The sequence below is a fragment of the Barbus barbus genome (assembly GCF_936440315.1).
Source record: "Barbus barbus genome assembly, chromosome: 28".
Classification (NCBI taxonomy): Eukaryota; Metazoa; Chordata; class Actinopteri; order Cypriniformes; family Cyprinidae; genus Barbus; species Barbus barbus.
The window spans coordinates 25988401-26014480 of record NC_136756.1 but is presented as its reverse complement, the minus strand read 5'-3'; the positions used below and the strand labels follow the sequence as shown (position 1 = coordinate 26014480).

General features: G+C 36.3%; 1 protein-coding gene across 2 annotated transcripts in view; it reads left to right on the top strand.

The window, feature by feature from the left end:
- plxnb3 (plexin B3) overlaps positions 1 to 26080 on the top strand; it is a 72930-nt gene that overhangs the window by 8990 nt on the left and 37860 nt on the right. The window contains exon 1 of one of the 2 annotated variants that reach the window (XM_079383010.1): positions 23531 to 23660. The exons of the other annotated variant lie outside the window; for it this stretch is intronic. The gene's annotated coding sequence lies outside the window, so the exon portion shown is untranslated. Of the gene's footprint in view, positions 1 to 23530; positions 23661 to 26080 lie in introns of those variants that run through there. 2 annotated transcript variants of the gene reach the window in all.

Here is a 26080-nt window from a genome sequence, read left to right as displayed (position 1 = left end):
TTTTTATATTTAACTTACAGATCTCAGCTTAAGTTTTGCTTCAGTTGGTATTCTATTCTATTCTATTCTATTCTATTCTATTCTATCAGCTTAAACAGCTTGTTTTGATAATATATTATGTTAGGGCTATATTATAAACCTGATAAATAATTGACCTTGTTTTTGAGTCTTTGACTTTGAGTCTCTTGCTCATCAAGGCTGTATTCATTTCAAAAATACAGAAAAAAACTGTGATATAGTGAAATATTGCAATTTCTAATATTGGTTTCCAATTTTAATACCTATACTTTAAAATAGCATTTATTCCTGAGATCAAAGCTGAATTTTCAGCATCATTACTCCAGCAGTGTCCCATGATCCTTCAGAAATCATCCTAATATGCTGATTTATTATCAGTGTTGAAACTGTTGTGCTGCTTAATACTTATTTGGAACCTGTTTCTTTTTTCTTTGATTCTTTGATTAATAAAAAGTTTAAAAGAACAGCATTTATTCAAAATAGAAATATTTTCTAAAAATAGAAGTCTTTCCTATCTGTTTGATCCATTTAACACATCCTTGCTGAATAAAGTTTATTTAACTTTCGTTAAACTTTTTTGAAGTATCTTTAAAAAAGAAAAAAAAAATTATTTTGAATAGTTTATATTGTAACAAAATCTCTATTTTGATTAATCACTGTTCTTTTTAACTTTTTTTTTTTTTTTTTTAAATATCACAGGTCCCAAAAAATACAGTATAAAAATAATAAAAAAGCAGTACAACTGCTTCCAATATTGATTAAAAATCTGCATATTAGAATGATTTCTAAAGGATCATGTGACTCTGAAAATACTGCTTTGCTTCACAGGAATTAAATACATTTTAAAGTATATTAAAATAGAAAACATTTATTTTAAATTGCAATAATATTTCACAATATTATTTTGTGAAATAATATTAAATATTTTTTAGCAAATAGATACAGCCTTGATGAGCATAAGAAACTTCTTTAAAAAACGTTATTTATCCAAACTTTTGAACTGCAGTGTATTGTACAGTAAAAATGTTTTCTCAGGTAACCTAAAATGTACATCATTTAGTTACATCAAGGGTCAAATCAAACACTTTACACACTTTATTTGTGTGCATGCTGTACAGGTCTGGTATAAAGAATGCTTTTGCTCAGCAAGAAAAACAATTAGAGGGAACATTGCTCCCACGGGTCCTTAAATTTGATTCAACTAAACTGAAGAGTTTTTAAGGCCTTAGACAGTTTTAAATATGTTAAATGGTATTAGAAATAATTTTTCAAATTGCCTTAAATAGATTTTTAAGAATTCTGCAGATACCTTGTAAATAGTAAAATAAAAATCTTTCCTTGATATTCGTTGATATTTGTGTATTGAAAATGTTTTTGATTGACATTTATGGTCTTTATTTTATTTGGGCTAGTTAAATTAATTTTCGGGCTACCAAAATATGAAGAGTACCTGCCCGAAGGGCTACCAGAGATTTTGAAATTTTGCGAGCCCTGATATATATATATATACATACACACACACACACCTCGAAGCTGAGAGACTTTTCCAGTGGTGTGATATTATAGTCATATTATAAAATAATAATATAAAATTATTATTTTAGAATAATTTAAAAATATAATATTTATTTAAATATTAAAATATTTATTTAAATATGTAAAATATTCATATATATTAATAAACTATATTAAATATATAACTAAATATAATTAAATAGAAACAAAAGTATAGATAAATTGCATGTATAGATACAATTTAAAGCGCCATTGTTGCTCTGAGATGTCATTGATGATCATATTGAAACCTGGCAAGTTTACAGATATGAGTGAGAACCAGTAAATCTGTTTTGTGTTCTCCTTCTGTCTATGGCAGAGGTCGACACAAAGAGCTTTTTGCCATTTTCCACTATGCCAAATCAAACCCCTTAAAACAGTTATTATATGCACAATTCCCTTTTCAAATCATTGTTTGCAGTAATATCCCCTCATTTTCACAAAGTATTGCTCTGAGAGCAAAAAGAACCATAAAAGCAGACCAAACTGCATCATTGCATTGAGCATGAGTGCAACCGCACAGCATGACCCGCTGAAAGTGCGCATTGATCACTTGGTTTCGCAAATAAGCCAATCTCCTCTGTGATGTCCAGGGAGTTTCGCAGATAATTGGTCACAGTTTAGTTGAGTAGCACAGTTACGCCCTGCTTTTGTAGCGGTTAACTTCCCATGCAGCTGGTAATTAGGCCCAGATTAAATCAGCAGTCATTTTTGGTGGTAAATGTGCAATGGTGCATGGAAAAGTGTGTTATATTGAGAAAAGATTACTGCACTTTTGTTGGTAGCTGAATGCATTATCAGATTAGCCAAAAATGTTTAATAAACAAACATGCAAGGGTTGGGGAAGGTATGCAATTTGCACATTTTTCATGTGGACTCCTATATAAATAAAACATTCATTATCATTGCATATCCTCGTGTATATTGTGAACTTCACATGTTTGAATATCAGCATGAATCAGAGCTGCGACGTACATGACTTACACTTTCAGTCTGTTCCTTACACCGAGTTACATGTATAACTTTAACAGATTTAGTATATAGAAAATTAGTCATATGAACTACTTTTATGGTAGTTTTAGGAGCTTGACTTTTATTATATGGAGCAGCCTGGCCCGTCTCCAATAGAGTGACATTCAAAAGTTTTGGGTTGGTAAGAATTTTGTCTTTTATGCATTTATTTGATAAAAATACAGTAAAAACTGTAATATTTTGAAATATTATTAACATTTAAATGAAGTATTTTCTATTTTAATATGCTGTAAAATCTAATTTATTCCAGTGATCAAAGCTGAATATTCAGCATCATTACTCCAGTCTTCAGTGTCACATGATTTGCTGCTCTGTAGTTATGAAAACAGTCGTGCTGTTGAGTATTTTGTTGGAAACCTTGATACTTTTATTTTTCAGGATTCTGTGATGAATGGAATGTTCAAAAGAACAGCATTTATTTGAAATAGAAATCTTTTTGTAACATTGTATAAGTCTTGACCGTCACTTTTGATCAATTTAATGCATCCTTGCTGAATAAATGTATTACTTTCTTTCAAAATGGTAGTGTAAGTACTTTTGTGTCCCATTCTGTTTTAGGTTACATGAGGGTGAACAGACGATAACATCCTCTCTATCCCCTTCTTTGCAAAACACTTTCATTTGATGGGAATTCGACAACAAACAAAACCCCTGTGAACAAGTCGACACTCGACGGCTCATGAATTTCAGATGAAGATCCTCTGGATCATATTTACAGACCCCTCTCTGATAACGCCGCGACGGGTCATTGTGGCGGCTCTCGGGTCTTAGTTTGTTTTGCTGCCAGTTTTTGTGATGTCATAATGGGTCATTTGCTATTTGCACGGATCAACTGTGGCGTGTTTTAGCGCCGATCAAAGCACGGTGTGTGTGTGTCGGTTGTGTTTGAGGTGTGGCAGTGCGGTGGGAGTGTCTTTCAGAGGCAAAGGGACACCCGGATTTTCTCCCTGAGAGATTAAGGCAGAGGACGGGCCTCCTCGCTGGGTGCAGACAGATTAGGAAGCTCCCAGCTCAGACACGGATGGCGTCAAGTGTGGTGACAGAGTGTGTGTGTGTTTGCGTGAAGGGCTCTTGATCACGCCAACCGCTGTGTTACTTTCCCAATTGCCTGTCATCATGCACCCAGCACAATCGCAGAACTTCTGTCGAGGATGTGCTGAAAGTGCCATTAAAAATGCATGACTTTTTTTGATATCCCGTGCATTTTCCCAACAGGGTTTCCGGGAGGGCACCTCTTCCTTTCCAAACAATAGCAAAATCTCCATATAAGCTGTAATTAATTTTTTTGTTCTAGAATCAGGAATCTCGATTTCTTTGAAGCCCAGTAGCTACGCTATTCTTTTTTTTGTTTATTATTATGTAAAAAGAATACAGATTCTTTTTTATTCTTTATATATATATTATTTGTAATTTTTATAAGGTTTACAGCATGGAGGAAACAGAAAAAATAACAGAATGAATGACTAAATAAATAATGAACTATAGGAGGTAATGATAAAATAATTAAAATAATTTTAAATGAATAAACAATCAATCCGTTAATACTGAAATTAATTTTTATTATTTTTATATTTTTATGATTTGTTTCATGGAGGAAAAATGAAAAACAATACAAAAAATAAGTAAATATATACATTGTAAATATTTACATTTAAAGTAAAAGGTAATGATTAAACAAAGAAATTATAAATAAATAGATAAATATAAATTAATGACCAGTTAATAAATTATTTTTTTTATTATTATTTGTGATTTATAAATAATTTTTAATGAAGTATTCAAGGTGGATGAAAAGAAACAATAATACATTTATTTAAATAAATATATTTTGAACAAAAAGGAGGATATCAATCAATCTGTTCATACATGAAAGTAAACCACTAAAATGTACAAACATTGGAAAACAGTTGTAGATGCGCTTCTTTCACATTTTGCAGGAAAATAACTCCCTATTCCCCATTAACCATACAAACACTATATTTTAGACATTCACAATTGTAATGTAATTATGATGAATACCAGTTTGTCTTTGTTTGAGTAGGGCACTAGTTTTATTTAGGTTCTATTCATAACAAGCAGCTTAGTGTTTTTGTTTTTATGCTTTATACATAAGAAACAGTCGCATTGACCCATAGCTGCTTTGTCCTAAATCCCTCATGCATCTGAGGATGGCAGATACCACACCGTTTGAGGATTTAGTCAGAAATAATCTAGCACACATTTAAGCGAAAACGAGGTACTTATCCCCCCGATGGGCTTCTGGATCGTCGCTGTTTCCCGACTGTCGCCAAAATAGCTGCGATGCGGTTACGGTAGAAGTTGGCGGAGGCGTTCGGCTGCAGCTTCTCTTTTTCTCCGTCTCTGTGTGCTTTTGAAATATGGCAGCGCTCTTCACATGAAAAGAGCTCTTCAAACTTAAACCGCTTTAAATGCTCTCCAGTCCTGCTGTAACATCACATTACCGACTGCGGCTCTTTATTTACTCTCATTGACTCACCAAAGGCACACAGACACATTTTCCTCCATTTGGGAAGCACGCTAACTGAGTTTCTTGGTTTTGCAGTGGGGGGCTTTTGCTCCCTTCAGGTCCTCCTGAGGAGTTTCTACATGGGAGTAATTACGACATGATGGGTGTTCGAGTGGTTTTAGTTGGAACAAAATGAATGTGTTGGGCGAGTTCATATTTCACGCTCTCTTTTACGCTTCCTGACAAAGGCAGGATGCTTTTGTGGCCTAAATCGAAGAGCACGGGATTTGTTATAGGAGTTAAAATGATGCTTTTATCGTTTTTTGTGATGCCCCGTAGAATCATGGGAAATGTAGTTTGGTCGCACATGCCATAAACTGGCTAAAATAATACCATGTAATAGTATGTTCTGATTAGAGGTTTATAGGGTAGATAAAAAGAGAAAACAACAACAAAAACAAACAGTAAATAAGCTAAAAATAAATAAATAAACAATCAGTTAAAGCACTAGGTTACCTAAAAATGTAAATTTGCTGAAAATTTACCCTCAGGCCATCCAAGAAGTAGATGAGTTTAACATTACATCATTTGCTCACCAATGGATCCTCTGCAGTGAATGGGTGCCGTCACAATGAGAGTCCAAACAGTTGATAAAAACATCACAATAATTCACAAGTAATCCACACCACTCCATCAATTAACATGTTACGAAGCCAAAAGCTGCATGTTTGTAAGAAACAAATCCATCATTAAGACATTTTTAACTTCAAACTGTTTCTGGCTAAAATACAAGTCCTCTTTCCATAATATTGCTTTCTCCAGGTAAGACGTCAACTGGTTTGAATCAGAATGAAAATATTCACAGATCAAGCATCATTTACAAACAAAAACAGTTCTAAGCAAATACACTATATTGCCAAAAGTATTGGGTCACCCCCTTCTAATGAGCATGTTTGACTACTTTAGTAATTTCTATGAGTACAAATCTTAATGTTGAAGCATATAATGATATTCTAGGGAATTGTGTGCTTCTAATTTTATAGCAACAGTTTGGACAGGACCCTTTTCTATTCTAACATGACAGTGCCTCTGTGTAAAAGACACGGTTCAAAAAGACATGATTGATTGAGTCAGTGTGGAAGAACTTGACTGGTCTGCAGAAAGCCAAGTCCTGATCCCAGCTGAACACCTCTGGTGTGACTTTAAATGCAGACCTTGAGCCAAAAACTCATCACCAAACACCAATGACTTGTATAGACACTATAAGGACAAAAGTGTTGGGACACCCCCTTCTTTAGAACAGAAAAAAGCACTAACAAAACTGTGGCAACAAAGATAGAAACAATTAATGTATTTAAAAATTGTATTTCCATCTCTGTTGCAACAGTTTTGGACGTGTCTAAAATGACAGTACCCTTATGTACAAGTCATTGGTGTTTGGTGATGAGCTTTTGGCTCAAGGTCTGCATATAAAGTCACACCAGAGGTATATATGGTTTCAGGCTACTGCCAGTCTCCTCAAAAGTAGCTGCAGGAGGTGTTTCAGAATGGGATGGCACATTTAGGTGACCCGTCTGGCTCCATTCTAGTATATAATGCCCACCTTTCACTATCCACTCAATTCCTGATGGATAGAATCATAAAAATGTCACATTTATGAAATGCTGCTTCACATTGACTTTAGCTAAGAAGTCACTGAAGTCTCTTGAGTTATATAAGGTCATCTCAGAGCAATTAAAATGCCCTTTGGGTGGCGATTCAATCTGATTGGGGCACTTGAGGTTTCATAATTATACTAACACACAACATACTGTATACTGTCTGTTTCTCTTTCTTTCTTCCCATCCCACGTTATTATCTGATGGTAAGGCTGGGCTTTTCCACTCTGAATGTTTAACAAAGCTCCGTCTCCCATAACTGCACTGCAGTCTAATCCCAGAGCTGTTTTTATCACACAGAAACGCATTCGAATCCACACGCCCATAATCTCCATCTCTCCCACACTCGTTTAGCCACTGTTTATGGACACGGTCTCTGGCAAATAGATTTCGCAGCTGTTTTGAAGTCTTTTTATTTGTTTGGGTTACAGCGGCCACATGAATGCTTACAATGAAACCACTGTGTAAAACGGGAAAGGTCGGCGGCTGGGTGTGTGTGTGTGTGTGTGTGTGTGCCACGCAGAACTCTGTCCTTCATCATGCTGTCTCTCTCTCTCTCTCTCTCTCTCTGTATGTCTGTCTTTTGTTTGTCTCCCGGTCTCTTCCTCTTTGGGCCTCTGAGTTGTTTTCCTGCAATTGTCTGCTCCTGTTTTCCCTCCGTTCTGTCTGTGTCTCACTCGCTCACTCGTTCTCTCTCTCCATCCTGCTTTCGAGCATGTGGTTAGGGCTGTTTGTCTTTGAGGTGCGAAATGCAATTTGGCTTGTTAACTACAAAACGAGGGTCAAGAGGGCACATGGTTGCAAAACCAATTTGCCTTTTGTGTTTCTGTCTATAAAGTTCAAGTGAACCCCTTTAACAACTCACTCAACAGTTCTATTGTACAGCCTAGTGAGCTGCCCTGCTCTCTGCTGCCCACGTAGGGAGCATCCTAACGCGAATGGAATGTCATAAGTGACTGCTTCGGCTCGGAAAGTCTGAGTTGCCAACTTCCTTTTTTGGGAAGTGCAATTGAACAATACTTTAAATGCAGTGCAGTTGATTTGGTTCAAAAACATTTTTGTTATGCTGGTTGAAAGTCTCTTGAAATTGAAATATTACATTTATTTTTATATTATTTATCATTTGATATTATATTCAATTAGTATATATTAATCTAATATTATATTAGAATTTATAAATAAAAAACATTAGAAAGCAGTATATTGTAATGTGGTTGTATTTTTTACATATTATCACAGGAATAAATTTCATTTTAAAATATATTTGAATAGAAATAGTTATTTTAAATTGTAATAATATTTCACAATATTTCTGTTTTGACTGTATTTCTTTTTATTAAATAAATGCAGCCTTGGAGAGCATCATGTCCCATAAATGTTGCAGTTAAATTTTTCATCTGCAGTAAAAACAAGTTATATTGACATTTTGCTTGTGCTTTAAGAAAACAAATGTGATATAAAACGTCTCCCAAACTTTGTAAAAAAAAAATCTGACATTTTTGTAAATACAATGCAACATTTCTTTAAAGTTGCACTTTGCTACTAATAATTTTGGTGCTTCAAGTCCATAAACTGCACATTATGTTTAATTTTTTTTCTTTTTTTCTCAATTCTAAGTTTCCAGAAAGTTTTTAAAATGTTCTAATGCACCGAATAACGGCAACCAAAATGCAGTGCTGTGAAAGCAGTGTAAAAGCGTTTTGTACTTGCTGGGTCACTAGGTTTTGGAACAGAACTACCATAGTGTGTAGACAAGAGTCATTTAGATTGTAAAATTAGCACCCGTGACAGAGCTCACTCGCTTGCTCGCTCTCTCCCTGGAGATCTCCAGTTTCTCTGTGCTGATTTACTCTTCTAGCTAATAAGGAGGCGTGCCTGCGGCTGGTTGGTGAGGGAGTGTTCACTAGAGCTGTGTGTGTGTATCTGTGTTGGGTTCTGTTTACAGCAGAGGGTCCTCCCTGGCTGGGTTTTGGGAGGATGTAGCCCACTCTCTCTCGCTCCAGGCCTCTGCGCACACATCCTGAGCGTCTTCTCATGTAGCACTTTAATGACAGTGATCTCTGCCGAGAGGGACGTCCAGACAGGATCGCTTATTCAAGCCAAAATCTGCTTCTCCACATGCCGCTATCTCTGTGAACACCCTCTTCCTTTCTCTCGCTCCACGGTTGTCCTTACTTTCTACTCTTCCCCTGTACTTCCTTTAATTCTGTTCTGCTCTCTGTTCTCCACTTCCTGTTTGTCTTGTGTTTCATGTGACCCTGGACCACAAAATAAACTAAAATAGTCATAAGAGAATTGTACATCATCTGAAAGCAGCTAAAATAAATAAGCTTTCCATTGATGTATGGTTTGTTAGAATAGGACAATATTTGGCCGAGATACAACTATTTGAAAAACTAGAATCTGAGGGCGCATATGCTTAGCAATGCATATATTAGTGTATAGTGTACCCACATACAAACAAATCAGATTAAATTCACAAGCACACAAATGATATAAAATAATATATACACTCAAAATTTTAATTTTATATCATATATCGTGTATATCATATACACACACACACAATAATAAAATAAAAATTTTGAAAAAATGTAATAATTTAAAAAATCAAAAATTTTAAACTTAAAGTGCCCCTGTTATGCCTTTTCTAATATTACCTTTCATGCAGTGTGTCATGTAGCAGTACGTGAACATAAACGTTCTGTAAAGTTGTGAAGCCGAAAGTGCACGATATATAAAGTTATTGTCTATCAAAAAAAAGAGTCGGCTCTCAATCGCCTAAACGAGGCGTCAGGAATTCGAATCTTATTCTGTTACAACTGTACATCACAAATTAACACATTTGTATAATGTCCGCCCACGGGCTGTCATTCGTGCTGTACGCAGTAGACCGATCACAAAGGACTGAGCCATCTGACCAATCACAGCAGCGAGGGCTCACGGAAAGGAGGGGTTTAGAGAGACTGATTCTTTGAAATGCTTCGCCTGAGTCGTTTAGGAATCATTTACAAATGAGGTAAAATTTAAGCTATATTTTGAGAAAACTAAAGTGTTTTTGACCTTGGAGGCATGTAAACCTGTTTTAGGAAACTCAAACAATATTAACAACCTTAAAAATGGCATAATAGGGGCACTTTAAAGTTAAAGCTGCAGTCCGTAAGTTTTGCCTCTTTGTCGCCATCTCTGTTTGAAAACCTGGAATTGCAGTTACTTGCGGATTTATCTTGCTTGCGTGGGTTGTGAGTCGGCACGGCTCCAGCGCGGATGAATCTAATGTTTTGAGGTGAATGTGTAGCTGCCAGTCACACACCGGTGTGGATGTTTACTGTACTTCGCAATCACAGATTCTAGCCTATGTCTTGGAATATATGACCCAAATAAGAATTTTCACCGTATATATTGTCATCTGAACAAGGAAGTAACAAGTCTGCCACGTTTGTTCTGACCAACTGAGGAAAAAAGCATTACAATAAATTATTTTTAAATTTAATTTATTTCTGAGCGTAAAGCTGAATTTTCAGCATCATTACTCCAGTCTTCAGTGTCACATGATCCTTCAGAAATCGTTCTAATATGCTGATTTGGTGCTTAATTATTATCACTTATTATTTGTGATCAATTATTACTAATAGTTCTTATTATTATCAATACTGAAAAGTGTTTGTGTTTGCTTAATATATTTGTGGAAACTGTGATACTTGAACTTTTTCAGGATTATTTGATGAATACAAACGTAAAGAACAGCATTTTTTTGAAACATAAATCATTTGTAATAAGTATAAATATCTTTACTGTCACTTAACTAAATTTAATGCAACCGTTGAATAAAAGTATTAATGTGTATATATATATATATATATATATATATATAATATATTATTATTATTATTATTTTAATCCTGCCCTAGACTGAATGGTAATGTTTCCACAAAAATATGAAGCAGCACAACTGTTTTCAACATTGATAATAATCATAAATGTTTCTTGAACAGCAAATCAGCATATTAGAATGATTTCTGAAGGTCCTATAGAAAGGCATCATAAAAGCAGTACACATTTTGCACTACATTCCAAGTCTTTTAGAGCAGAGCATTGTGTCATATGGACTGATATTATGGTAGGCATTGAACTTTAGTGATCTTAAACTGTCCCTCTTTAAAAGAGAAGTGTAAAAAGTCTTCTAAATTATTTACTATTTGTCATATACACCAGGAAAGACAACTTATAATGTAAAGAAATAAATCAGTCATTCATTAATGTTAATGATAAGAATTTCAATTTAAGAAAAATATATATCATTTTTATTTCTGATTTGTGTTATATTTTTATGTTAGTAAGTGATGTTAAAAATGCTATGTGCATAATGAGCTGGTGGGTTTATGGTATGGTGTGGTGTGTTGCGGATCGGGTGTGGTGGGCCACTCTGTGCCAGAAAGTCCAGGGCCACTTTTTAGCCCCAGTCCGCCCCTGCAATTCACCATCAAAATGATACATTATTCCAGCTGCTGTGAGAAAATTGATCCGCCACCTGCAGGATCCTCACATGTGATAGCATGCTAGCCGGGACAACTTCTTTATGTTTACAGATGTGACGTAACGTTCGCAGTGCCATGCTCGAATTTCCAGCGAAAACCACTCAAACCAACCACATACCACTCAAATTAGAAAACATTATTATAAGCTAACCGTTGTGAATCGGGCTAAAGTAAGGCGATAGTTTTGAACACTGGCTAGTTATGTACTTGCTCAAATATTGATTTCGGATCATTTTAACCAAAAAAAGGTACGGACTGCAGCTTTAAAAAGCTTAAACCAAAACGTAAAAAAAAAAAAAATGCAAAGAAAAAAATATATAAATGATTATAAAAATAAATAAACGATCTATCTATATCTGTTTTGAGCCTTAAAAAACTTTGAGTATTTAAAAAACCTTTTAGTCCAAGAATTACACTTTTTTTTTTTTTTTATTGTTTTAAAATATGGTGACCTCAGAAATAAAACCATTGTTCCACCCGAACAATGCGGGCTTAATTTTTTCTGCTCCAACTTTTTCTAGATTCAGTTTTTCTTTTCTGACCAGTAAGTAATTATGGGCTGGATTTGAGAAGAGGAAACTGATCCTAGTGCAGCAATTATGGGCAGTGTTTTCCCAGGCCAGCAATCTGACTTCCCTATCAGTATATGTTCAAATATGACACCATCATCTTACATACATACTCATTCTCCTGTCCTTCAGCCCTCTTCTGTCCATCGTTTCTCTCATTTACTCTCTGCATGTCTCTAAGCTTCCCCCCTCTCGCTCTCTATGCCTGTTTTTCTCTTCGCTTCGCGCTCTCTCTCGTTCCCCTTTGACACTGTGTGGGAGTGAGATTTGCAGGGTAGATTATAGAGTGTGTAATAGTGTGTGTCAGAGGCAGGGCTGCCACTGTAATTGGTGCCTTTACTCCACAGCTGTCTGAGCCCAGCAGCATCTGTTTCACTGATCACGCACATACATGCGACTCGTCGAGCGGGTGAACCCACCAGAGCATCTATAGCGTGCTTCGGGTTATTGATTTTTCTTAAGTAGAAGAATCTCAGCTATGTGTGTCACTGAAGTCTTAAGTATGGACAGCATCTGTGGCATGCCATCAACTACCACAGTAAACAATTTTGGCCTCCTTTTGGAAAAAAAGAAACATGGAAACTTGTTTAGAGTAATGCACTTGCACTGCAGGCATGTATAGAGCACCGCAGATAATATTTAAAAAGATGCGACTGTAACTATTTATAACCCTCAAGCGTTAACAAAAATATAATTTCCTTAAAAATATTATTCGTTCACTCTCATGCCTTTCTAAATTCATTACCTTTTTTCTTTAGCAGAGTGTCTCAGATGCTTCTTGAATGTGTATGACTTGTGAACCATATCACTTGTGCACTTTAAAACATATTTTTGGAATGTTCATCGAAATGTACAGGTTGCATATCACTGAAAACTATATCATTCACTTTGTCTATTATTAAAAGGAGAAGTTGTTATTTTTGTTCTTCTGAAGCATTTTGTTCTTCTGGTTCTTCAGGTGTCATCTCCAAATTGTGTTTGGCTGGAGCATTTGTGTCTACATTGTCAGTTTCTGTAAGCTTTTCCCCACATTTGTTGAACTCAAACATACTGTACAATTCGACAGAAAAACTTATCAAATTTTTGGTTAAGTAACACTATTCACTACTAACTATTATACTGTGTATAAGTACTAATAAAGCACGTATTAATGCCTTATTCTCCATGATCATATTCTAGATCCTACACAATACCTATTTTTATGTTATTTTATGTTATGTTATATTAATTTTATGTGTTTTTACCACAAAGTCAGCAGTCTTGAATGTGATTAGTATAAGTTAAGGAATTTAGCTTAAAAAAATATGTGAAAGTACCAAAAGAAAGAACTGACATCAAAAAGGAAATCAGGAAGTACTGTATTGAGCGATTCAAACTAATTAAAAAAAGATTAGACCTAATATGATTTCTTATGTGGACAATGTTTATCGTTATAGCCCTCGTCTGTCATTTACTTTGAGATGAATGAGTGATATCTTTGGTGTTATCAAATGCCGTTAGCCCATCAAGCATCAGAAATTCTTGAAATTTGGCATGTTTACTCAGAATGTCCTGTTTTCCTTGCATGCCAAGTTCTGTACAGGTTAGATATTGTGCTCAAAAGGTATAGGCCAATTTATCATTTTGGGCTACACCCCAAAATATGTTGACCCCATCTGCTAAACAGTTAAATTAATCAAAAAGGTGAAACTTTTTTAGAATGATTCTCAAATCTCCTTCACACTGCCACATATTTACACTGGGATTATGTCACGAGACTCATGAGAACCAATGGCGGTGTTGGTGTCAAACGGGGTGCTATGCATTTTAACATCTCAAATTTAAATGTGTGCATGGATTTTTAAGCTACAAAGGGGATTTTCAGCAATTAATGACTTATATTTTGGACAGTTCCTTATATAAAGCTATCATATGATTTAAAATAAGTTGTTTGTACTACATTTATATTGCTTTTTTGGCCTTTTTGGAGCTTGACAGCCCCTGCGTTCTGTCATTGTGTGGAAAAGAGCAGCATCAATGAAGAAAGAAAATGATACAGCTTTGGACATTTTGCAGTTCATTCATTTGTTTTGTTAACTACAGAATGAATGTGTTCCGAACAGCTTCACATCTCTGCTTTTCACACTGAGGAACAAGACAAAAGTATTTTTAGCGGTTGACAGAATATGCCACAGATGCTGCTGATAGAGTTTAAATAGTGTTTATCCTCAAATATTGCTCAAAAACAGTGGATGATAGATAAATTGGTTATTTGGATATTCTACAAAAACATTATCTTGTGTGCACACACATCCTTTGAAATCAAAACGTTTTGCTGCTGAATGCAAATGTGACCAGACATCTGCTGGAAGTAGTTGTGCATAAACGAATGTCTCTTTTCTTCTGTCTTGATCACCTCATGTTGAGATGAGTGATTGCTTATTCTTCCCCACTATAAAGCCCAAAAATTGTCTTCTGCTCCCATTTTGCAGTTCTGATACGATTGCGTTCCAATGTGTTTCTCTATAATTGAATCTCTTTTGATTTATGATGATGCTGCCAGGGTCTCGTGGCGCACTGTAGGTTGTGGTAATAAAAGAAGATTTTTTTTTTTTTTTTTTTTAGAGATGGGGATTGTGGTGCAATAACAGCTGTTTCCAAGTAATTGAGAGTTTTCCTGGATCAAATATGTTCTCTTGTTCCACTGCCATGTTGTTTGCCTTCGTTGTCAAATCTGTTTTGCCACATTGATGGCGTTGAGGTGAGCTGTCAGCCGCAGTTACTCACCAGCCCCCCGTCATTCTTTCACTGTGTATGTTGCCTCGGGCGTTTGGATACTGTACTGAGGGTCAACATTACAGGGTTTCAGATTCCTTTTTGGATTGAGAGGGGATTGGGGACGGGCCACAACTACTACAGCAAGACAACAGCATTAGATTGTGTGGGCCTGCCCTTCAGGGCTACGTCTGTAGAAGTTGAGCTCAAGTGAGCACTAGCATGGCAATGTTGTTGTTTTGGGTAAAGAGAGACACTGATAACCAGCATGGAAAAAAACAGAACCGAACTCATTAGTGGTGCACTCGAGAAATATATATATATATATTTTTTTTTTGCTGCTTGGTCAGAAATAAATGAGCTACACAATTCTTTTAGTCAAGATTTTGTTGCACTGAAAGTCATTTGTGTACCTCTTCATTATTAATTTTTGTTGCATTACCTGAAACTGGGCAGTGAATTTCCAGTTCCCAGCATGCTTTGCAAGGGACTGGATTGGGAGTGTAAATTTAAGTGTTGTTTTATGTGTTTCTGAGATGGATGAAGAAAGAGGAAAATTGTTAGTGTTTAATGTAGTATTTAGATATTTAGATGACTTTCTGATTCTTTTCTTGTTGTTTTTGTGTTAATGTTACGGTGATATGCTATTAAAGTTTGGGCCCAGTAAGAAATGAATACTTTTATTCAGCATGGATGTACTGTATTAAGTTGATCATAATTGACATTTATGATGCTACACTGTTAAAATGCTGGATTAAACTTGTGTTATTTGGCAACCCAGCACTTTGTAAATATTGGATAGAACACATGCTGGGTTATTTTGACCCAGCTGGTTGGGCTAAACGTTTTTAGCCACCATGCTGGGTTGTTTAATTTAAGTCATCTATTGTTTAAAAATTATTATATTGCTGGCTCACAAAAAAATCACACACAGAATTGCTAGAGGCAACAGCAATAATCAAAAGATGAACATTTATTATTAAGCAAGAACACCCATGGACAAAATACAAGACAAATTGAATTTATTTGGGTGAATACAGCATAGTTTACAATATTACATACACTTAAACTCGTTTAACAAGCATTTTAGAAATAAAAAGGGCACATTTAAAAGTAGCATTTAAATAATGCTGATTCTCGTTCCGATGCGTCGCCGAAATCTGAGGCGGTGAAGGGCTGCTGTTCGCGGGGGAACTGCGAACTTTAGACCTCAGCCTCGTATTTCATTCGTAGTTGAGCGATGGCATGACCTCTCCAAGACCCACCCAAAAACAAACAATACTGAGATTAGAGAACACATTTTAACATCAAATTAAATTACACTCAGTATTATAGCGGATAAAATCCATTTATGCAAGGCAACGGCGTTTCCAGCGCGAAACCAATGCAGCTGACTAATATCTCGTCCTTATGTTGCGTTGCTTAAAATAATACTGTATAATTTACACCACATTAAAACTTTATGAAAGAAATAATGTATACAAACCTTTATTTCCCAGAAAGCGTGCACCAAATCGGCGGCAGTGGTGGTGAGAACCACTGTCTCTTGTGGACTTAAAAAGCCTGCGTTCTCAGCATCTGCGTTGTGAAGTTTCACTGGAGACAGGGTCAACCCAGAGGCTATGTACAAAAAAAACAACCCAGCATTAAAATGACCCAGCACCTGGGTAAAAATATTAAAAATAACCCAATAAAATGACCCAACAAGCTGAACCCAGCATTTGGATTAAAAAAATAACCCAGCACCTGTTATATTTATAGTTTAGTTTAGTTATATCAGCTCAATTATTTTGAGTCGAATCCAGTATATTCAAGTGTTTTTGAGTAAATGTAAACACTTGTTCAGTGTTAAGTTGTAAACAGTTTCCAGAGGTTCTCACTGTGGTGAAGCGTGGAGCTTGTGCTCATGTTGTGGGAGGATGTTGCATGCAAGTGTTTTTTGATTGTCTGACAAGGAGGATGAGCCGATGACCGTATACACTTTGCAGATTATTCTATATATAGGAAGCGGTGGCCCTGACAGTAATTCATCTTATCTAGTTAAGATGAACAGTTAGCAGAGAACGTTTTGCATGCAAATGCAATGAAAAAGTAAGAAGCTACAAGCTATTGTTGATTACATAAAGTATCATGCATCTGTGTATTCATCCCACAAACTAACCTCAAGCTATTTACAGCTCTATGACAACCACAGCAGGTCAACAGAAACTCTTCAAAATCTAATATAACTTAACACTAAACACTAACAGGTATTCCTACTTACAAATGCTTAAAAGAACACATTTACTCTCCACTGTCTAGTTTTAGTTAATGAAAAAAAGAGTGATTCTCAGATTAAGTCAACCTCCATTTTACAAATTTAAGTGGGTTGCATGTAAAGAAATTGAATTCAAATGTCATGAAAACAGAATTGCTGCTTTAACTTGCTTAATAAATTAAACTGCAAAATGAAAAATCATTTTTTTAAATGTATATGATGCCTGCACAAACCAATACATTGACCGGTCTCTTGTACCTTGTTTATCCAATGCATTACAAAAAGTTACATAGCTTGCTATCTTGCATTATTGGTAGCTAGTACCGTTAACCTGAGGCTTATTCTATTTTTTTTTTTTTTTTTCGACACATCTAATTTCATTTGGAGACATTTGGACTCAATTCAGTTCAGTTCTCAATTCATGCAACAAACAAGGTATTTGAGTTTGGTCTACATGCTAAATTTATTTTAAGAAAACCCATTTCTAAAATGTGAAACTATAGTCAGTTTAATCAGGTTAAGCCAAGTTATTATTGGAGAATATCATGTGCTTGCTAAGGCTAACATCATTTGTTTAAATCCCTAAAAATTGGTGCCGTTTGTCCCACACAGTTTGTGCTGCAGACATGATTGATACCTCAAATCATGCCTTGCGTTGAGGAAAGATGTGCCAGTACTTTCCTAAGCAATAAAACTTTGATTTTTGCCTGGTGAACAATAAAACTGTGAAAAAAATCCCATAAGTTCACCCAAATCATATCTAGAGACCAGAATATCTTAGAAACCTGAGGGTGAACTTGCCTAGTAACCACCCTAGCAACCACCCAGAATACATTTTGCTCATGCAAAGCACACATTTTCATCAGAAGACGTTATAATGTAGTTGCACATATTCCCCTTGTTTTAATCTGGCTTTTTCAAAGCACTATTGTGTTTCATACTTCACAAAGTCGCCTAATTTATTATTTTTTTTAGTCCCATTTTCTGCTGTTTTTCTCCTACCGCTCAAATTTGCTACAACACATCAATTATTCATATATTCAATTCATAGTCAATTAACGTATCCCAACTGCTGTGACGAAGCGTTCCGAAGAGGACACTTTAATAGAGTGTGTGAGGTGCAGGAAAACTTATTTCTCGTCTGCTGTAGCCTCGGGGGCTTCTGGCAATGAAACGCAAACGAAACATCCTCGGGAATCCAGCGACGACTTATTATTCCACTCAGAGCGCAGAGAGAGCTGGATATTTGGCTCGTCATGTAAAAAGGAAACTCTGCAGCAGAAAGAGGTCAGCGGTCATGTTCAGCCACAGAAGCGCCATTCAGGCCATGACGAGAGGCGTCCAACACGCGGGGAGGTCACGGCGCTTCCGTTAACACACACACTGTCATCTTTATCAAGTCTTGCTTTGATATTGTAATAGGCATGCGATTTGCGCATTTAAGCGGCTTTCCGTGACTGGAACGTTCTGTGTTGGGAATGATGGAAAAAGAAGTCAAACCAGAGAGGGAGAGGAAGGAATGTGGACTGAAGTTTGGGTGCCCTTGATTGTGAGAGAGACTCTTTTCTGGCAGTGCCAGGCATGCAGCAATAGAGAGGGGCACATGCATGCACGCTTTCTTCGGCATTCTTGCTTTCACTCGTTTCAACAGGGTTATTAACAGTAACTAAAGCCGTAAAGAACTTTTTGTGACTCGACAAGTGAAAAGAAAACATGCAAAATAGACTTTTAAGTGTTTAATTTATTGCATCTGTAGATTTCTATGTCAGTGCATATCTTTAAAGGCCATTTTCTCAAAATTATTATTTTTTCTCCTGCACTGAGCCAGAAATCTCCACAGAATTTCCATTCACCAAACTTGACAGTTTTATTCCTATATTCTGAAGGTTTTTTTCATTTTCCTAATTGTATACAACATTGTATTCTTAAAAATATGTTGACAATGTATTTTTTCTGGCTTTTGCGGTGCTAGTGTATGCAAATGAGTGCATATTTAATTAGACAATGGCTCATTTGCATATTCAAACATGACATTTGAGAAAACTTGTCAAGCAAAAATGTTTATAGTAGCCTACTTAATGTAATCAATCAGCCGGGGAAATATGGGAAATCTATTAGTGATTTTTTTTAACCTATATCTCTCCTTAAACTTATTTTATTTAAGCTATATTTAAATTTATATTTATATTTAATTATATATAATAATTTTTTATTATTATTATTTTAATGAATCTAAAATTATAGTAGTATATCAATGATGCTAAAGTAACACTGTTGTTCAATCACTCCGTTGCTTGTCTTTTCTCTCTGATGCTCGTTCTGTGTGGTTTTGCTTTGCAAGTAAATGTCAGTGTTTTGTTTTTGATTCAGCCTCAGGTTCTGCAAAGTGCATGGGGTATGAACTGAACTCATTTTTTGAGTCATTGGCATCACCAGGCAAACCACAAAGTTTACAAACTTGCTGACAAGGTCTTTATTTAGAGACAACGGGGTAAATGTGTGTCCGGCCAAGACTGTGTTCTCATTTATCTGCTGTGGATTTCCTCTTTCTAACTTTTCAGAAGCATTGGTGTTCTTAACATTGTAGTTTACTCAAAAATGAAAATGCACATATGGGGGGAAAAACTGAAACAAATGAAAGTCAATTTTGCTGATATTTTTCTGTGGACAGGAGAAATTTGGAAGTTTCACTCCACACATAAACACTTCCATTGCTGAAAAGGGCAATTTTTTTTTAAATAAAATAAATAAAACACACAAAGTTGTCCGTATGACTTTGTGTAAGGGGGAAACCCTTATTCATTCATTCATTCTTTCATTTATAATTGCATGTATCTCAAACAATGTAGCATGATGCTTGCAACATCAAGGTCAAGGGTTCAGTTCATAAGCATGAACTTAAAATGTACACTTTGGATAAAAGCATCTGCCAAATGCATCAATGTAAATAAAATTGCCCTCCACTGCAGCGGTCTAATTTCATCGCCCTTCAGAATATTGCAACTGGCTAACTCACCTTTTATGAGTATTTGAGTATTTTTTTCTTTTTCTTTTACAAATAACTCTGAAATTTCTGCCTGTAGTACCTCACACAAACCCACTGCATGACTTTATGAATCGTATGAGCTACTTTTATGAGGTTTTCCGATGTTTTCTCTGGTCCTTTTTGGAGTTTGTATGATGTGCTCACTCTAAAGAAGGTCAGTGTTTAGACTCGTCATATTTTTAACACATCTGCTGTGTTAAAAATATCAGCATACGGGATCGGGCCGACATGAGGGTGAGTAAACGATGACAGAAGTTTTATTTTTAGGTAACCTAATCCTTTTAATTTAATAAGAGCATAACCAGCACATTAGATCACCCGTTTCTGGATAAACCTTGTTTGTTTGCTCTAGCCATTGGCCTCTCTTTTAACTTTAAACACCGTCCCTAGTGTGACACGCATCCCGCAGGCAGCTATCTGAATAAAATTGATTATTGCTTTCAGGCATCCCTAAGAGCTTTTCCCTCTGTTCCGGAATATTAACACTCTGGATATGTATTGATGTCTGATCCGGTGTGGATGCGCATGTGTGTGTGTCTGGATGTGTGCGTGCGCTCTCTATTCACCGCCTGTCCTTGTGTGCCAGCGTGTATTTGGACATGAAGAGCCGCTTAGAGTCCTCCTAACAAATCAGCATTGTTCTGTTGTGGGCCCAGTCCTTGGCTCCAGGAGTGTAAAGAGACAACTGTTGGGCGCTGCGCTTCCTGCCAAATCTTCTTATGTGAACATACGCTCCGAGCCCATTCCTCCAAACTCGGCCCTCCGCAGTCGGAAGCGCGCCGCTATTTCTAATTCCGTGCCATTGTCATGAGAACCGTTTTATTTTAAAGCAATTGTAATTAAATGAGTGCCAATTCTCATCTTATTGCTCGCCGCATCTCCTCCTTGCTCTCCTCCCCCTCGCTGCGTTATTTCAGGGATGCGTCCATTTTTGTTCCACCTGCCAATAATGGTTTCCACCCACCGCCGCACAGATTTCCCCCCAATTACTGCATGTCACACTTTCACCCCATGGCCCCCTCCCTCCCTCCCTTTCGGTCCATTCATTACGTTCAGCCTGCATCAGTCTCTCTCCCTCTCGCTCCGTCTTTCTCTGGTCACTCTGTCCATCTTCTTCTCTTTGTGTGCTGGATTAATATTTTATGAGCTCCTTGATGACGGGTGTTCACTGCTGGGCAAACAGCCCCAGCTGAGCCCCCCCAGTCTCCCCGCATGCCTTCTCATCAGTAAACCCGCTGGGGAGCCCTTCTCTCTCAACTCTCTCCCCTTCACTGACTCTCTCGCTCTTTCTATCGCTTTCTTCTCCGGCACTGACTAAATACAATGAGCCGTCATCATTTCTTTGCTGTGTCAAGGAGATTTTGTGCTTTTGTGTGAGGCAGGGTTGTTATAGTTAACGAAAACTAAAACCATAAATACAAAAAAAACATTAAATAAAATGTAAATAACTTATTTTATTTGAGCCGGTTGCCATGGCAACATTTCTTATGTTCATTTATTTTAACGTGTGCTAAAAAACTAATTAATAAAAACTAACTATATAGACATAAATAATAATAAGAAGAATATATAAAATATGAAGATATTATTAAGATATTAATTATATTAATATAATAAGAAAATAAAAAAAATTTAAACGTATTGCATTTCAGCTTGGCCAAGGTGAAATTTATTTAGTTTAACTCAATGTACTAAAATAACTTAATAATAAACAACAACAACAAACAGATAGATGTTTCAAAAATAATAATAATATAAATGACAATAAAATTAGTAAAACTTTAAAATAGTAATGAAAGAAAAACAATGTAAATGCATAAATAAAAGAATATTTTATTTTATATCAGACATTTCTCATTTTTATTTAGTTTACTAAATTGACATACTAAAATAACAAACTATATCTTAGATAAAAATGAATTAAAATTATGTAGATATTAAAAAATAAAAACTCATGTAAATAATATTAAAATTACTAAAACTTGACTAAAATTTTAATTCAAAAATATTAATAAAGACTGTATTTACATCAGTGATACAAAATAACACTGGTAAGTCAACTTTAATGTAATTTTAGCACATTTCATAGCAATGGATAAAGACAAAACCCAGTTCTTTCAGGGAATTACAGTGACACATGTTGTAGACATACATACATATACATATATACATACACATACATACATAAATACATAGAGTATTGCACTAAAGTTATGTAATACAAAATTATAAAAGGCCCGGTTTCGAATCACAATGGAAAGAAGGTACTAAAGCAATTTGTAGAAAGGTGCATGTGTGTATGTTGCACTTATGATTTTCCCCTTGGTATCTTTAAAATGCATGCCTATTTTAATGCACTTGTAGGTTGACATCGTGGGAAATGTCACAGCTGGGTGACATTTGACAAATGAAGCCCAGCGGATGGTGAAGAATCTATTAAAGGCGGTGTGTTTGAGAGATCTGCATTCGTTTCAGTTTGTATTGTGTGAACCCGACAGTATCCGTGTCAAAACCCGGTGCAACAGAAACACACGGGTGTCAAACCCCATCTGCTCTCTCCAGACAGGCGTGTCTCTGCCTCCCCCCACAACACCCCAAATCCACCCGACATGCAGCTTTAAATGCAGCATGCCCGAATGTCACCATTAAATATTAAGGGGAGGTACTGCAGGCTTAAGTGATGATTTTGGGTGAATGAAACATTTTTGTTGGATTTCATTTGGATTCTCTACGACATGTAGAAAATTAATTACATTAGAATTGGTTAGCAGCCTGAAAGCTGATGTTCCATATATATTTTCACATGCACCACTAATTTTAAATATTGCTTCTTTAAAGATAATTCTCATAATTCTTAAATGAGTTTTTGAAAAAATGCATGTTCATATGCAAATGTTTTACTAAATATGTTGGAAAACGTTGTGATGGTTTCTGTGGGATCTACATCACTTTTGATTTGTATTATTATTTACTTATTTTCCCAATTTGCATATTTTAAGATTAAATCAGAATGCAAAAAAAAAAAAAGTTATATTTGCACTTTCTTAAAAAGTTAAATTTTCATTAAAGAAACTGTTAATGATTTAATTTCAGCCATTTTGCTAACATGAGACAAAAGCCCTCTCCCTCCTGCCCTCGAATTGATTGACAGGCACAGTGTTTTTGATTGATTACATTTTCTAACTGGCTAAATATCACTCATTATTATAATAATTTCAGTGATATCTGACAGATAATAAGGTGTCATTATGTGTGCTACTCCTAAAAATTCGATTAGAGCACCTTTAATTAAAAGGAAAATGCATTAATACTGAATATCAATAAGCACAATAAAAACTGAGGGGGGAAAGTCAGTAATGTAGATACAAATAATAATTATATGTATTAATCATAAATAAGATAATAAAACAAAATGCTTTTTATTGCTTCATCATCAACAAAAAGGCAGTCATGTCTGAAAACTAAAATGCTAATATAAAATATGTCTGTCTGTTCACCTGTAGTACCTCCCCTACGTAAGGGCAAGCCCCGCCCACTCCATAAGCGCTTCATTGAAACTGTTTCATGACGTTCGGAAAGCCCCGCCCACTCCCCCACAGAGCCGCTCGCGCTGCTCGCTGGAGTCTGAGCTGCTTCACTACAATGTAGCACACGCATAATGGGATTTACCGGGTTCACTTTCAAACGCTTGTTTTGTTGTTTTAAAAATTAATAAGACTTTTTCGCTTTGACTTCAAAGGGGATGAAACGCAGTGTCGCTGAATGAAGTGAGTAGCACAGTTCGCTGAGAAACTTTTGGGTGTTTTTGGATATTGAGCGCTGAATTAGTTCATCTGTAGATGCTTTCAAAACCACGCGGTGCTCATCTTTTGCTGTTTAAAGATTCAAATAAGTGCATTTCAGGAAAAAAAAATGGGGTTATGTTACGTTAAGTTATTGTGAATGTCAGTGGAGAAGTTATTTGATTTTGGGTTCATTAAGTAATGTATTGTTTCATTTACCTGACAGGAATCTCATTTAGTATTTCATAACTTACCATCAGAGCACTGAACATAATGCATCTTTGTGTTCAGCTCGTTGTTCAGTATGTTCCGTTTATATTTTATAACCTTTCAGAAGGTTGCCTGCAGTCTGGGACAGACCTCTGAGAGTATTCATTGATTTTTGCTCTTGCATTCTATTTCAAGCTCTAACAAGCTTCACTTTGATAGAAAAGAAAAAAAGAAACATGAATAGCAAAATGGCTTTCATCTTTTTTAAGTGCCTGCTATTGAAATATAGTTTGCAAACATTTTTAAACTGAGAATTGCTATCTAAATTACATTTGTTCTTTAATGCTTTTCAATTTTTAAATCCTTTTTATTCAGCTCTGTTTATAAAACTATATTTAGTCCATCACTGTAGATAAATAACATCACATGAATGCCAATGCATCTGAAACAACATTATCAGACAGCTGCGTTGACATCCTATTCACAAGACTCCAATTAGTCCAAGGTGACTAGTCAAAGACCTCAAATGCCACGCTAACCTGTTGTGGAGTGGATCTAATGTATTCAGGCTTAATTGGAAGATAACTAGATGTTTAATCACACATTTACTCAGTGGTTTTCCAGCCTCTGTATCAGCAGCTTGCGGTTATTGTACTATTCCTCCGAGAGGTGTGGCGTGCCACTCTAGGAGTCGCGTTCGGGATTGTGTCTTTTCAGCGAGCCGTACCAAGTTTCATGAAACCCGAACATCTCTTTTCACCCTCTCTTTCTTTTTTCACGCGCTCCCCCCCGTTGTTGACTCCATTGTCTCCTTTCTAAACGCCTCCTCCCTTTCAGTCCCTGAGGAGTGGTGGGTTTTCACCTTGTGTTCAGCATATGGGGGGTGTAATTTGCTGCTCGTGTTGACATTCTTTTATTGTTTCGTGCACCCGGTACCCACAAACAAGTTTTTCCTCCCTTTAGTCTCTAATTTGAAATTGCACTCCTGCGAATTTGCATTTTCTTTCCCTCTTCAAAGACGGCCCTTATCCTGTAAAATATTTGGCTTGTAAACGCTTTAGGGAACCTTCATTCAAAGTCATTATTATGCTTCCCGAGCTGGGCAGACAAAACATACAGCTGTGTTTTTTCGTTGTTGTTGTTTTCAGCCTCTAAAACAGCTATTAAATAGGGTGTGTAATGTACGAAGTAGCCTGGCAGCTCCCTTCCTGTCGGTTTCACTGGAGTGAGCGTGTTTATCTGCCCCCATCAAATAATTAATGTTGCATTTTTATGCACGCAGATGCTTGTCAAGGTGGTGATGAAAGCAGTGTGGGCCGCTCACGAAGTGAGAGAGTCTGCCGGTGTGAAAATGAGAGCCGAGGGTGAAACCTAATAATCATCATCATACGGTTGATGGTTCCAGAACTGTTTTTAAAATTCACAGAGAGTAGACGCACTTCTCACACTCATCCAGCTTATGAATATAGATGTGCACCTTTCTAACCTGCCAGAACTGTTGAATTCAATCAGTGTAAAATTTAAATGGCACTTTTTAAAAAAAAGGTTTACTGTGATCACCTGTAGGTTGCATTCAAAAGAGCCACTCCGTGTCATTTTCCTGCAGATTCACAGAGTTCGTCTGTGATAAAAGCTTGTTTGAGCATCATTATATCTCCCATTGTGGCCATTACGGCTCATTACCATCAAAATAAGATGTCATCATATTTGTTTGTTCAGAGAGGTGATAATTACAGGGAGCCTTAGATGATTGGTTGCCTGACTCACTTAGTTTGACCGCAGCCGTGTTTTCTCCAGCAAAAATTCCTGCAGGACGTAAACGGCACCGCTAACCTCTTGCTCTTCTTGCCGAAACACCCTTATGATATCAGATGTCTAGCAGCGTGCGTGAAATATGCGCAAAATATTCATGAGCTCAGTTGGAGAGTATAAAGCAGCGTTGAGGAGAAGAGGCTTTGCTGGTAACAGAGGACAGATTGCAACAGAGATCTAAAGATAGTTGAGTTGGCGCGGCAGGAGGGAGAAAAAATTGAGTAAATACGAAGCGGCGAGTCTTTTCTATAAAATATTAGGAGCCTGAGTAGCATACAGCTGTCAGCGATGAAATATGCACGAGGTTACTTTACTAATCGGCGTATTTTATCACACTCCCGCTTTGTGTTCTTCAAACAGCCAGACGCGTTCTCTGTTGTTTT